This window comes from Siphateles boraxobius, unplaced genomic scaffold, assembly GCF_051911475.1.
Source record: "Siphateles boraxobius isolate OS27281-9 unplaced genomic scaffold, OSU_SipBor_1 41, whole genome shotgun sequence".
Classification (NCBI taxonomy): Eukaryota; Metazoa; Chordata; class Actinopteri; order Cypriniformes; family Leuciscidae; genus Siphateles; species Siphateles boraxobius.
In genome coordinates this window covers 4,425,632-4,441,637 of record NW_027509042.1, presented here as the reverse complement: position 1 = coordinate 4,441,637, position 16,006 = coordinate 4,425,632, and the positions used below count along the sequence as shown (strand labels likewise).

General features: G+C 36.7%; 1 long non-coding RNA gene across 1 annotated transcript; it reads left to right on the top strand.

The window, feature by feature from the left end:
• Positions 1-5,642: 5,642 nt before the first annotated feature.
• LOC143707176 (uncharacterized) lies at positions 5,643-13,467 on the top strand. The gene is made up of 3 exons (XR_013193095.1): positions 5,643-5,714; positions 12,855-12,925; positions 13,369-13,467. It is a non-coding gene; the product is annotated as an uncharacterized LOC143707176 (long non-coding RNA).
• Positions 13,468-16,006: the final 2,539 nt, after the last annotated feature.

Below are 16,006 nucleotides of genomic sequence, written 5' to 3'. Positions count from 1 at the left end.
GTAGAGTAAGGCTTCAAAATACTGCCGATGCCACTGTTTTTTAAACGGCATGGTCAATACGGTAGCCTACCGTAAGGCTAGTGTTGTATCTGCTGCAGTTACACAATTTTAAACGTTCATTTGTTGTTTATTGTTAACCAGACAGTTGGTTGAAGCCATTGACTTCCATAGTATTTTTTCCTACTATGGAAGTCAACGGCGACCATCAACTGTCTGGTTACCAATCTTTAAAATATCTTCTTTTGTGTTCAGCAGAAGAAAGAAACTCATACAGCTGTGGAACAAATTGAAAGTGAGTAAGTAATGAAATTTTTCGGTGAACTATCCCTATAAGAACATTGTATAAAAATGTGGTGCAGGATTTCAAACCGACCACAAGATGGCAGTGGATGAACACTCAATACTAGCTCCTGTTCATAAACCAACAAGGGTATCGATGGTAAATGAGTCTCTTGTATTACCAAAGAACATGCCCGGACTACCTTTGAGCTTGTAAAACATTTGTTTTTTCATTTTCAATCCAGATTTGAGGTCCCATTATGGTCTTACTGAACCTACCAAGGCTATGCTGACCCAGAAAGAGTCCCATTACACGGACCAAGAAACATTTATAGTTATGGATGTAATATTATAGAGAACTCATGTCAATAAGCTATAATATGACACATCAGTCAGTGAAGGCTAAATTGAGCTGATGGGAAGATGACTAGAGCGTGTGTCAGATGATTACTGAGTGTGTGTGTGTGTGTCATAAACCAGAGAATCAGGTAAGATGTGACTATGAGCTTGATGCGCACAGGATTGTGGGGGTCTCAGCGGGGAAAGCGGCAAAGTTCAAGGTCAAGAGAGATGATGTTGGTCTGGGGATGTAATAAAATCAGGAGGAGAGCGCATTAAATCTTCCCCCCAGACACAGTCTGCCCCTGTTTCTCGCTCTGGGCAGGGCTGGAACGGGCGGTGAGTGGATAAAGATTATCGAGCAACCGTGTTGACTGACACTGGCTCATCCTTCTGAAGAGTGGCCAAAGCACCAGGCCAGGTAAACAGCATGTGGAGAGAAGCTGAGTGAGTCAGTGAGATGTGAATTGAGGATTAGAAAACAGAAAGTTCAGGATGAGAAGAGTGACCTTAGAAAGAGAAAGAAATAAGAAAGTGTGACTGAAATACATTTTTAATATTGCATGCTGAGCTTCGTGTTCTTTTGAGATTCCCAGAGACCCAAATGAATCTATGTTTCTCTTTCAAATATTTTAATATGCTCCTCTAAACTCATAAAAATTCAGCAGATAGACATAATTGAAGCTTTATTCCCCTGTTGATAATAAGCATGCATCTTTTCAATTTTTTTTTATCGAGAATAGTAGCCTAATGTTGTTTCTGTTTGTGCTCAAGTGGACCCTGAAACACATTGTACTCTCAAAAAAGTGTTAAGCCTTAAAAAAAAAAAGATTTATGCAATTTAATTAATAGTAAAAATCCATCAATTTGAATTGAATGATCCTTTTAATTGAATAATTGAACAATCCTTATTCAATTAAAATATGTAAGGATTATTCAATTTAATTTTATGGAATTTTACTATGTATGAAATAGCGTAAATCTTTAAAAAAGGCTTAATTTGGTTGAGTTTAGGAATATACAATAAACAAAATTAATTTGCAGTTATTCATGTTTCATCAAATGGGTTGTAAATGGATTTCATGAAGACTTCTTATACATAAAATTGTTTATTTACTGGGTTGAATGCAATTTAATGCACTTTTTTTTATCAGAGTATTTCCAGTGGTCTTCTCATTAAGTTACTGACAGCTGCCATCAACATTATCAACCAACTCAAGTTGACCCAAACTATAGAATGTTTTCTGCAACTTTGAAAGGATTCTTTGAAAGGATGAAAAGTATTACAGAAGCAGAAGTCAGACAGTTATCAAAGCCTGCGCTCACCTTTCAAACCCCTGCCTATGATGTTTTCTCCATTCTCCAGTCTCTTTCTGTTTGACTGAGGATAATTCCATCCTGCCTTAAACTCGATGCATGTCTTTCTCTCTCTCTCAAAAATCTCAATGTTCTGCCTATTTGAGAAGATCAGCAATTAAAACTTGGCCTATGATGTGTTCTCATAAATCAAGGTGACAAGTATTTACACTCAGTCAGAGATATCCCAGTTGACTTTGAACATGGGATTTTTATTGACAGAATGAATTATATCCAGAAGAACAAGGTAATAATGCCACAATCAATGTACAAATTTAGAACACACCGTCTCAGAATAAATTAAAATTAATATTTATTCAATCCCCTTTTCTTAGCAGAGCCTCTTAGAACTTGCCTTAATTTATTCATTTGACAGTAATTTGACTTTGTTATTTATTAATGTTATTAATTTGCTTGATTTAGGCGAAAACATGACAACAAAATTCTTTTAAATGTAATCCTGTTTTGTTTCGAAGGCCTGTATAAAAGCGTTCACCTGCCTCCACTGATCTGAGAGCCCCGAACTGTCACAGATATTGTGTATGTACAGTAAATGCATTGTTTTTTTGAAGTGAAGGTGAAAATTATGCTAATAAGAATTTATATCGAAATAGGTTTTGTGACGTGGTAGTCGGTTATAATCATTTTGCATGGAGGGGGAATGGAGTGCAGATAATGATAGGCAGAAAAGTGTTTTAAGGTTGCTGCACAAATATATTTTATTATTACACTTTAGCCCAAGGCGATGAAGGTAATCATAATGCTGAAGGAAAAGGCCCCTTTAATATGAGACGTGTGTCAACAACAACAGTCCAGCAGGATATCTATCTCCAACTCTGATCTCTTATATTACAGGGATAACCAGGGATTTGGTGAGAGGAGGAGGTGAGAACAATTCTGATGTACGCTACAGTTCAAGAATCATTTTTTTATTCAGCATCAAAATTGACAGTAAAAACTTTTATAAAGTTTGTATTTACAACAAATGCTGTTCTTTTGAACTTTCTATTCATCAGATAATCACAGTTTTCACAAACATATGAAGATAACACATTGATAAGAATAAGAAATGTTTTTTGAGCAGCAAATCATATTATGATTTGATCATATGATTTCTGAAGGATCATGTGACACTGAATATTGTGAAATATTACAATTTTAAACAGCAGGTTTCTATTTTTATACATTTAATTTTATTCCTGATGCAAAGTTTTTATTCTTAGGAATAAGTTTTTATTCCTGTGATACATACTGTATATATCATATGCACGTGTCTGTGTGTGTGTGTGTGTGTGTGTGTATATGTGTATAGCATATGTATACAGACCATGGCTCTGCTGTATTTTTGCAAAGGGAAATAAAGGGAGATAGTCTAAATAAATCAAAATGATTGTCCCTGTAAACATTTTTACAGAATCTTAAATCTGAATGATAGACCTATATAATGCGTTGACATTATAGTTCTGTAAAGCACATTTGTGTGAACACGGGAGAGATGAATGATGCAGATGAAGGGCTTTGTGAAGTGTTTGAGCACTGGCATGAGTTTCAGGTACATGATTACCTGGAAAACATTATGACATTTCCAGCAAATGATCACAGGCTGAATTAGGAAGAGCCTAATAACATATTACTCATATACTTTTACTGCCATATGGAAGAAACAGAGTAGTTCAGCACTGTGAGATGTTTTAGGGAACGAACATTTCAGTGTTCTGGAATGGGACAGTACTAGAATTGGCCTATTGACCAGTGCACTAACTGTCGAACTAGCTAAAATGGTACTTGTTGAGAATGGTTTATTCGGTTGCACTTTATTTTACAGTACGTGTACTTACATTGTACTTACCTAAGAAAGTACTGGTTAATATAAATACGGTTAGGTTTAGGGGTAGATTTAGTACCTAGTTATTACCCAGTTATTGTATTTACTATAATAAGTACATGGGGAACATTTACATTTATGCATTTGCTTTTATCCAAAGCGACTCAAATTGCATTTAAGGTACACATATTACATTTTGTCAGTTCTTGCTTTCCCTGGAAATCTAACCCATGACCTTGGCGTTGCTAGCGCCAACGCTCTACTGTTTGAGCTACTGGAAAGCCAGGGAACAGGACTGTAAAGAATAGTGCTACAATTTATTCTGATTATATTATGAATAACATGCATTCATTGAATATTGGTGAATTTTATCATCATATTGCAATACTTCATTAATGGCCATGTGCACTGTGATTTTACCTAGGATTGTGCCCAAGATCACCTCTTACCCATGGTAAAATCATTGTAACACACTGCCTCAATTGGCTGATTGCTTTTAATCTAATAACCCGAAGGCACTACGGCTGCTTCAGTCGCTCTATTCACAGGTAGTTTTCTGAAGCCACAGTGGCAGGACAGCACGGTTAATGTCTCCTGTTCATTTTTCTTCGTAATAGAACTGTCAGGAGACACGTGGCAAAAAGGACGCGCTCTGGCTCAATAGGAACAGAGTTTCCACACGGCATGGGGAAAAACAAGACAACCGCTGGTTGGGGGGGAAATGAAATTCACACCGCCTGCCAAGTACCGAGGCGATTCATCACCTCTAAACTATTCTGCCGCGGCAGGTGTGGAATAATTCACCATTGGGTGACAGGTCAGGCCACAGCGGGAGCAATCGCACCTGCCCTCCGCTCCTGATGTACGTCAAACGCCCGAGAGACACACCGCCATGCGTGCTCTAATTGGAGCGATAGTAGCTATTAACCCTATTAGCACTAAAGACACATAACCCCTCTGATGGAGGAGGTAAAATGGGACTGATAACCTGTCGAACTAGTTTATTTACACGGCTAAACCTTACAATAAATATAAATAATTAAATCCTAATTAGGAATTTTACATGCTTAGCCAACCAAAATGTACCATTGTAAACTAAATGTGGGGTTATGTGTGAGAAACTTTATAATTTATAATTTACTTTAGGCTACAGTTGATAAACTGAAAATTGATAAATAAATAAAAATATTGCACTTTATTCCTGTTGGTTTTGTATTTATTCCAAAAGATGGTAAACAACAACAACAATAACAACAACAACAACAACAACAACAAAACAGCAACAACAACATTTGTGGTCTTCGATCGCGAGTGCTTTTATGTGCACTCACCATGTAGAGCCAGTGCTCGCTGCCGGAAGTGACACGACGACGCCACTTATTTCGCAAAACCAGAGAATGTCTAATAAGGGGAGAACTTTCACTCAGTAAACTTCCGGCTTCTGAACTGAACATCAAGCGGTATCTCTGGTCGTAATCAGTCCTTCACTGACCAATTAGCGTTCATTAGCAGAATGCTAGCGTGTAATGGGCAACAACAACTCAACCTGTAAGAAATTGAAAGGACATAAGTACTCGTTCATTCAACTTTCGACCTATAACCCATGTTGAACTTGCAAAACCTACAATCAAATCTGAGATTTCTCAACGGCAATCGGGTGAAAAGACAAATTTAGCCGATTAGCTCCATAGACTCCCATTCATTTTGCACCCAGTGGAACTCTGGTGGAACTACAACCAAAATTCGGTACAATAGGACTTAATAGGGAGTGGCCAGGCTTTCCGTAGACTAGCTTTGGCAATAATAATTTCACTTGTGGGAACGCGTCGAAACCATAGACTGCAAAAAGGTCAAGACCTTTTGGAGGAGGTAACTGTGGGAACACCTGCTTTATGGGACTGTTCATCAACAAAATGTAAGTTAATATTAATATTATATGGTTTGTGCTTAGTTATCTTGGTGGCAAGGGACTACTTGAGTTGCACGCGAGCAAACCTTTGACAGATAAAAAATTACCTTAGAAAATTACTGGCAGATATTCTGTTAAACATTTAAAAGTAATATTGATCATGTTACCTATAGGGAGTCTGAGGATTGGCAAAGTTGTGGTTCATTCAGGACAGTTTGTGGGTGAAGTTTGACTTTAATTTAAATGAGATTTTTCTTCTAGAATTTCATGTGGATTTATTTTGTTATTACGATAGTTTCCACCTAAACAATATAGTTACTATTGCTACAGTACAATTTACATTCATATTTACTTATTTGGCCGATGCTGTCATAAGGCAGGGACTATATTTTATATTTTCTATATTTTCAGACTCAATATAATTATAGACTCAATTTAAAATATTATAAAAATTTGTAAAATATTATTCGGAAAATATTTCCTTTAAATTACATCAATACATTTTTCCACTCACTATTGTATACGGTTAGATGTCAAATGTTGTATCAAATTGTATTTTTAATTTATTTATTTTAATCAAATAATTTTTTTCGTTTAATTTTATTTCTGTGATTTCTTTTTAGTCTTTTTCACTGTTTTTCTCTGAACTGTTCCACAAACCCCCTAGCACTCTCTTGGTCCCTGGAAAACCTTTGATTCAGGATATTTTATAATGAAAAATCATAAATTAATATGGGATCTCCCTCAGCTAGTGTAAATCTAATTCTTTCTTATTTTTAAATGTATTTATGTGGTGGATAACAAGATACAGCACTTTTATTGGTAACACTTTATTTTACAGTGTCATAGTATATGTTACATGTAGTTACTAAAGTAATAATTATAAATTATGCATAATTACATGGAACTAACCCTAAACCAAACCAAACCAAACCAAATCAAACCCATATCCTACGATAAGTAAGTACATAGTTACTTAATATTACACAGTTCTTAAATGTATAATTACAGTGTAACAAAGACACCTTAAAATAAATTGTAACCCTTTTATTGTAGTAACAGTAGCCTAGCTATGGTACTTTGGTGTAAAATATAGTTACCATGGTAAATTCAGACCCTCCCTTACGAAAATGTCAAATTCATAATACAACCCCATATTCAGAAAAGTTGGGACGTTTTGTAAAATGCAATAATATGTACAATCTGTAATTTGTTAATTCTCTTTAACCTTTTTTTTAACTGAACAAAAGTACAAAGAAAAGTTTTCCAACGTTTTCACTGAACAACATAATTGTATTTTGTAAATATAAACAAATTTTGACATTGATGGCTGCAACACACTACAAAAAAGTTGGGACAGAGGTAAAATAAAAGTGAAAAGAATATCCAAGTCTTTTTAAGCAGTCCACAATAAGTAGGTGAACTGGTAATAGGTGAGGGTATCATGTTTGGGTGTAAAAGAGCTTCTTAGTCTTTGTAAGTGAAGATGGGTCATGGCTCACCACTTTGTGCCTAATATCATGAGAGAATTGTCAAACCATTCAAAAATCACATTTCTAAATGCAAGATTGCAAATAATTTTTGTATTGCACCATCTACCATACATAATATTGTAAGAAAGATTCAGGGAATCCAGAGAAATCTCAGTCTGTGTTGGGTAAGGCAGGAGACCTCCGTTGAATGTGGATGATCTTTAAGCCCTCAGATGGCATTGCATGAGAAACCATCATGCTACTCTGTTACATACAGCCACATGTGCTCAGGAGTACTTTGGAGAAACCGTTTTCACTGAACACAGTCTGACGTTGCATCAAGAAATGCATCTTAAATCTCTGTTACGCAAGGAGAAAGCTTTATATCAGTTATATGCGGAGAGGCTGGTGAGTTATCTGGCTCATCTCAGATGGACTAGAAGACATTAAACAGATCTGTGCTGGTCAGATGAGTCCATGTTTCAGCTTGTTAATCGAGTTGTCATCGAGTTCTCAGTCCCAAAGGCGAAAGGGACCAACCAGACTTTCATAAGCGACAGGTGCAAAAGCAAACATCTGTCCTGGTATTGCGGTGCATCAGTGCAAACGGCATGGGTGACTTGCATTTGTGTGAAGGTATCACTGACATGGAGGCATATATTTGGATTGTACAGAGACATAAACTGCCATCAAGATGACATCTTTCCTGGGAAGCAAGACAATGCCAGGCCTCATTCTGCACGCTAAAACTGAGTGGTTTCAAGACACTTTGTACTATAGAAGGGATGTGCCTGACTGTCTACCGTCAGTCCAGATCTGTCTCTTATTGAAAATGTATGACCCATCATGAAAAGGAGAATCAGAGACAACGATGACCATAGACTGTTGATTAGATGTCAGGCGAGATTGGGCAAATATTCCACTTGCAAAACTGTCAACAAAAGTGTATTTAAAAGGAAAGGTGATGTGACACAGTGGTAAACATGCCTCTGTCCTAACTTTTTTGGAATGTGTAGCAGCCATCAGGTTCAAAACTTGTTTATATTGACAAAATAAAATTAAGTTGGTCAGTGAAAACATTGGAAATATTTTCTTTGAACATTTGTCAGTTAAATTCGAGAGAATGAACAAATCACAGATTCTTGATTTTATTGCATTTTACAAAATGTCCCTATTCCTGAAATGGGGTTGTAAATTCTCTCAGACTTTTCCACCTTCTTTTATTACCTGCTCTATGGGTTGTATAACATGCTGGGCATGATTGGTAACATTCTGTACCCTGTTCCGTTGTGTGATTTATAATCCGTTTTCCTACCTCTAAAATAATCTCTGAAACACATACATTCATAGCTTACATAAACAAGAGAGGCAGAAAAAGACGGAAACTTCTTTGTTTTGCAATTATGTGTACTTTCTGAGTTATTGCAATATTTCATTTAGATTATTGTATACTTGTGGGACTTATTTTGTGTTCCACCTAAGAAAGAAAGTCATACAGGGTTTTAGACGTGAAGGTGAGTAAATCATGACAGAATTTAGAAAAGAACGTGGGTTAGCATTTCCTTTAATTTACAGTCATTGACAGTGGGCTAAATAGGTAAGAGCAGTGCTGTAAATGAGTGTTCATTGTAAATCTGTTTCTAAGCGTCATATCTACACACTCTGCACAGCACCTTTGGCTTGTCTGTTCAGCCTCTTGTCTTGATGTATTCTCTCCTCACACACACACACACACACACACACATACACACGCGCGCTCACGCATCAATCAGCTGCCCCAACTATCACGTCTCAATCTCAGACAGACCTCGGTCTGGAACCTGATCAATCAGTCCCCCTCTGTGGGCACTGCGCACCCGCGACAAGACAAGGTCTCGGCTGTCCCTCGAGGTGCCTGTCTGAAACCTGTCACACATAAATAAGGACAGGAACATCATTAGAGGCCTTATTTATAAGGACTCTGCTGGATAAATCCTCTTTATCTCTCTCTCTTTTTATCCTCCATTAAACTTTATGCACAAGCCCCCGTGGAGTAGAACGAAATACTGAGGTTCATTGAAGTAGAGGAGAGAGACTACAGACTGAAGGTGGTTAAAGAACAGCACTTTGACCTAAAGCCCAAACCATGCAACTACGTGAACACAGTCGTTTCTAGCTACGCAAGCTCGATTTCATGCGTCGTTGCGTCTGGACGTTGTCGGGCTGCAATACATATTCATAGAATTCTCAGCGTTGCTGCAAGGGCCAATATAGCGGACATTAGCGTACACAGTTTCCGACTGCAGACGGTTTTCTTTTTCTGATCAACTACATTTATGGCAGAGCAACAGTTTAAAGAAAATCCTGCTGAGGAAGTTAGTTAAAGTTTATATGTTTAAAGCCACCTGCACAATAACATCGATTTTGATGATGTAGACATTGTCAAGCAACTCTATCGCAAATGCAAGCGTGTCTACATCGTTGCAGGGCATGCATGTTTGCATTTGTGTACTAGAAGTATGTGTGAGGTCATAAACACTAAAATTGAATCCACAAAGAAAACCCAATTCCTAAATTTATCTGCAGTACAGCTCCATTAGCATATTCATATGCATATTCATATTTTTCCATTTCATATTCATAGCAACGTACTTATTCTAATGGAGGTTAATGTAATCCAGAGAGGCACTTAAAAGTGTATCACATGACTGCGTCTACTAGTCCTCTAGTCCTTCACACTCCAGAATCTCTGTCTGCTGCTGATGTTATCTCAAATAATTGTATTGTTCTCGCTACGCTTATTATCACATTAAGAATATTTGGCAAGTCTTCAAGGGGCATTCAGATACACTCCTAACTGTGTTTAATCTAATTCTGTGTTTGCCACAACAAAACCAGTCCTGGGGCAAATTATTCAATTATTAAATATATGTATTAGGTGCATGAGAGGTTAGCACAATGACTTTTGATGTTTGGGGAACATTTGTAACCAACTAGATTTTTTATAGCTGTATGATTTCAAGCTGATTTAACTTGATATGAGTTAATTATTTGGCTTTATAGTTTGCATTTATCTCTCCAGTGTTTACAGTAATAAAATCATGCTAAGACCAGAAAAATAAAACTCCTGTCCTTCAGACGTAAAGACGCGGAGAGATAAAAAGCAAAAAATTACTGCCAAAGGGCATTTGATTTTTTGTTTGTTTGTTATTTGATGAATTTTAACCTTTTAGACTCAATTACCATGCCGACCGTTTCTCTGATGGTATTAACACAATTATTATCCACAGTCTAAACATACACAGCTCAAAAATCATGAAGGAACAATAGTACTATTATTCAGGAATATGATTTTCTTTTTAAGAGAGAAACAAACGTATAAAAATGCATCCTTAAAGGTTAAGTGTGTAATTTCTGTGCTGTCGATTGAAAATGCAGAACTAATGATTGTTTTCCAGTGTCGTACTGTTTACACTTCTCAGTGAAATCAACCCACGAATGGCTTATTAAAGTTCTCTGTACTGTATATGGTCTGGAAGAAGAAGAAATCTGCTTCACGTGGTATGTGAACAGAACACAGTCACGACACGAGTAATCAGTATGCAGTTAAAGTTATCATGCCGTGCATTGACCTTACCCTCAAACTCAGGACTCTGAGCTCAGATCTGTCTTAATATCCCAGAGCAGTGAAATATGTCCACATAGACATTTCAATTATTCTGATTTAAACTGGAACCCTTCATTAATATGCCCTCCCACCAGATGGAAAGATGTGTTTAGATTCAGTGCAATGAGAAGTATGTAGATTGAGACAAGATTGTGTTAGCATTGAACGTTGGCATTTAAACACTGAGTAAGATGAATCTGTAAACGTAGGATGACCAGAATTGTGGTTGAAGAAGTTAATTTTGCATATGTTCTTGTAAATCAATGCATTTGACCTTTTTATTTTCTTTAATGGTAAGTTTATTAGTTAAATTAGTTTTGAGCTGGCAAAGTGTCTGAAAGATGGCAACAAGTCAAAATGAATGATCAGATGCACCATACCGCATGATGCAGCAATAATTGCTGGAAAATCTCACAAAAGAGAAGGGAAAGTTAAATGGATACATTACGGAGACTCAGACAGGAAGATGTATTTGAACCCCAAACAGTTTATTAAACAATATGAAAATGTATGGAATAGCACAGCACTGAAGAGAACAGGCAATTATTCAGGTAAGTTGAGATCTTATAACGAAAGAGATATGGCAAGTAAATTAGATTTAAACTGAAGAGTTATGGCAAGCGGGTGAATTTGGCAGGTAAACAACAGAGAGTTAAAGAGTCCTTGAAGATGGCAAGTGATGTGTAAGTTTAGTGTCCGTGTCCAGGTGAGTATGAGGGAAAACCACAAACCAGAGACTTTGTCAGGAGTGTCCAATCCTGCTCCTTGAGGGCCACTGTCCTGCAGAGTTCATCTCCAACCACAATTAAACACACCTGAACCAGCTAATAAAAGTCTTAGGCATACTAGAAACTTATAGGGAGTTGTGTTGAGGCAAGTTGGAGTTAAACTCTACAGGACAGTGGCCATCCAGGAGCAGGTCTAGGCACCCCTGCTTTTGGCAGATAAGGGAGATCACTGGAGACTGGAGAATGAAGAACACATTGGGAATCAGGTAAGTAATCCTCAGGTAAACAAACCGAAGGATTAATAACTTTCCAAATCCGAAGACAGTGGAATCAGTCTGAGATTCTTAGTTGGTGACCAGACCAGACCCAGAGTGAGGAGTGAGGGGGTTTTCCGGAAGGAGACCATTGGAATTTGCCCAAAGTCTCTTTTGTAGAGCTGTAGTGTCACAGGATAGTTCACCTAACAATGAAAAAGGATTATTTACTCGCCTTCATGAAGTTCCAAACCTGTATCCACTTCTTTTCTACTGCAGAACATCAGAGAAGATATTTAAAAAAATGTCTCAGTTTTGGTCCAGTGTTGTTAGGCTATGTGCAATGCAACAATGTGCAGTAAAATATTAATTTCAAGCATTATAGAGGGTTGGAGAGGCCATATCAGCATTTCTTTGTGATACTTTAGCCTGATATTTTGCGTTCACAAGCTTTTCAGAAAAAAATGTATACATATGCCACGATGCTGGAGTAGCAGTGAGATTTGTAATTGGAATGGGTATGCCTTCAATTATGCTGTGAGTCACAGTACACTAATGTCTTGTCTTTACTTTTCTTTTACTTTATCTGTTGATTAAGTAATTTCTTTCCCATCGTCTGAGGCCAGTGGTAGGTCATTATATTGTCCATAAACATATACTCCTAGAAGGTTAAACAAGTTCATTCATTTTGCCACTGCTTTGATGATTAATTGTGTCTCATTAGGAAAAATGATGACAATAACGTGCATACTGCTGTGTGGCATGAGAGATGAAAGCAGAAAACATTCAGGAGTGATTTTTTTTTTTTTTTTAGCAGCTTGTCACTCATAATTAGAAAATTACTACAGTATATGTGTTTTTGGACAACTAAAGTCTTGGTAAAGGTTGAGGAGGGAGGAGATATATCCTCTGCAAATTTCACTAATTAGAAACCACTTGTCCCCAGTTGATTGAGCAAGCGAAAGAAAAGGCAAGTGCTTCTTTATGTAGAAGATTCTTTGAAACCCTGCTGAGAAATCAAAGGTTGACCTTCTCTGTCTGCTCAGTGCCGTTGCTGTGGAACTCCTGTGGCGAGTGGAACTCAATGCTCCGTAGTGGGAATCAATATGAGGAAAAGGTGGGATAACTTTAGTTCCTCCTCAGTGGATGTGTATGCCTTTTCCTCTTCAGAATAGCAGTCTTTTATTTTTTTTATTTCTAATGTCACTAGGTGATATAGTAGATCTAATTTAAAAGTTAAGTTCTCAGTTATGTTACTTTTTATTATCAACTTTGTCTTTGATGTTTCTCCCAAAATGTGTGTTAAATTTGAATAAATGTGTATGCTAATTTAATAATATTCATTTATTGTGTATGCAGTTGTGCACATGTATGTTCATACATTTTATTTGACATAATTGTCAGTATGTATAATGTCACCCTTCTCTCTATATATATAAGCAATGCCCATTGAAAAACTCATATTAGTCAGCCATTAGCCCAGTTTATTCTGTGTGATTTTGGTGTATCTGTGCCTATCTGCTTACCACATTTCCGCTTACCCATATCCTATCTTGCCAGTGATTTCCCTGAGAAGATATATGATTTCATTACCCTCCATTTACTTCTAGAATGGCCTTCGTTTTGAGATGTGATGACATCTTATCCTTGGAGGTAATGCTTCCTCTGGGGCTCTTGATGTACTTTATTTTTATAAACTACTTGGAGAAGTCATTGTGACCCAAAAGAAGAGATTTTTTCCCTTTCTCCAATTATCCCCATTTATGAAGCAAATCTATTAATGTATCCATGTGTTTGAAATAACTTGTTCAAAGTTACAGTCTAAGAATGGATGAAATTTAACAACACTACTGCGAAATATGGATAGAATTATATTAGTTTCAGTATCCAAGAACAGGTCCCATGTTAATGGCCCCTCATATATACGTATAATAGATATAAATGGGGAGTATTCATATAAATTTAATTCAAATCATGCATTTTCTTCAGATTTTGTTGTTTTAGGCAAATTGGTTGAATGTCAGTAAGAGCAAACTATACTTCTCTCTAAGTATAGTTACAATTTTTAATCATTGTCCGCCCACCCTGACAAACAAGGTTCCCTTTGAGTAATTGAAAAATGATTATTATCATTTTGAAATTACATTTATTGATTACTCACTAATGGTGGCTAAGAATACAGACAGGGCTTTAACTTTAGTTAATTAATGAACTCAAATGTTTACAAATATTGATTTTAATACACTAATCTCTAGTGATGACATGGTTTCATTTTCCATGCAGGTGTGCAGTGGGATTCAGAGATGTCATTCAAATGTAGCGTCTCTACTCAAGATCTGCTTAAGACTGCTTTTCATTTATTCATTCAGGTACTTTTTATTATTCTAAAACATATTTTTTTCCCCTGCACAAATGAAGTTAATATATTACATTTATATTGTTAATAAATATAAAGGTTTTTATTTTACACCATTTTTACAGAGTGGAAGACTTGTGTAGTACAGATACATTATGTGAATGGCACAAGTTAGGTAGATATTAGATTTTTTTTCATCTGAATTTTGTTTAATTTATGAGAAAATTGCAATATTGCAAAAACAGTTAGCAAATAAGGCATTGTTTCTAGCCTACGTCCTTGAGAGACCAAAATTGTCACTTGCATGGAAATTGGCACTAATTTGCATTTCAGAAGTGTATGGAGAGCAACATGTTTTATTTCCATCTTTGAACAAATTATTCAGTCACATGACTTAAGGCAAAGTCACTTTACTTTTTTTGACGTGTACAGCAGAAATGGAGTTTGGTGGCGAGACACTCCCTGCGTCCCAATGTCCATATTATCCATCCTAAATAGTATGTGAGATTAAAATAAGTGTGTCCCAAAGCATAGTATGTTGAACAGAGTATGTAACTTTTATAAAGATCCGTTTGGCCATTAACTTGCATTGTTATGTATTATGAGGAGAGTCTCCACATGAAAGACCCGCGACTGGCAGTTTAACATGCAACTTCTTTTCTCTCCAATACGGTAGGAAATTAAATTCAATATAATGTGGAGGATTTTAACTGTGACAAGATGATTGACATGCCGGTTTATGGTGACATGGATGCGTGTAACTAAGCAACAGAGAGCAACCGTTGAAGTCACAATTTTATGACGTGATAGTATGTCCCAAAGCTTGTCTACTCTTCTGCTACACACTTAAAAGTATGTACTTTTTCTTTACAAAAAGTGTACACACTTTTAGGTGTAGTATAAGTCGATGAATTGGGACGCAGCAACTCTGTTTGGTAACCACTGGTAGATTAGAAAAGGCGTTTAGGAGAAAGCTGTTATTTATCTAATTTTATTTGTTGACATGAAGCGTTTACCTCATGTCGTAATTACCATAATTTCCAGATGACAGCACATGACATTCTGTTCATAGCTGTTTACGTCCTCGGACTGGGAATTATGCGTTTTTATAGCAACACTATCAACGCCTAAACTAATCTGCAGCAGTTAGTTGGTACAAGTAGGAACTCTCAGAAAATTCCCAGCTTACATGTTGTAAATAACTGTAAATAAATAAAGCTCTATGAAGTTGAAATCTCGCAATTACGGTAATTATGACATGGCGTGAGCGCAACTATAGACATAATATGTTTCGCAAGAACTTTGCCATCAAACAGCCAATTCGGGCACTTTTGTGTTTATACAGGCAGGCCACAAGTCTCCTGTCAGAATCGTCACTCGTTTACTTCTTAGTGGGAGGCAAATCAGTCGAGCTGAATTCACAGATAAAACGACACTGTCATATAAACAGTTACATGAAAAGGGTCCATAAATCATGCATGACATTTCAATCTTTCCTCCCTTGTCACTTCAGCGGGTGACATTTCTGATGAGATTGAAAAACACTGACATGTACCGTGTGGTTAAAGGGATTAGCTTCGTCTCTGATTCAGAATATCTCACTCTCTCTCTCCATTTACCACTGTGGATGAACTTAAAACTAAAACGAAATTAAAAACACCCTTCAGCCTTCAATCTGTTGATGGATGGCAGATTGTGTGCCGCAATATGAGGCAGTTCAATCAAACTAAAGTGTCTCAGAATGACTATTTTTGGATATAGTCTGTTTAAAGACTTAATGAACCAAGGCCAAAAAATTATCACATTTTTCCCCATGGTGCTGTATGCTTATCATTAAGTCTC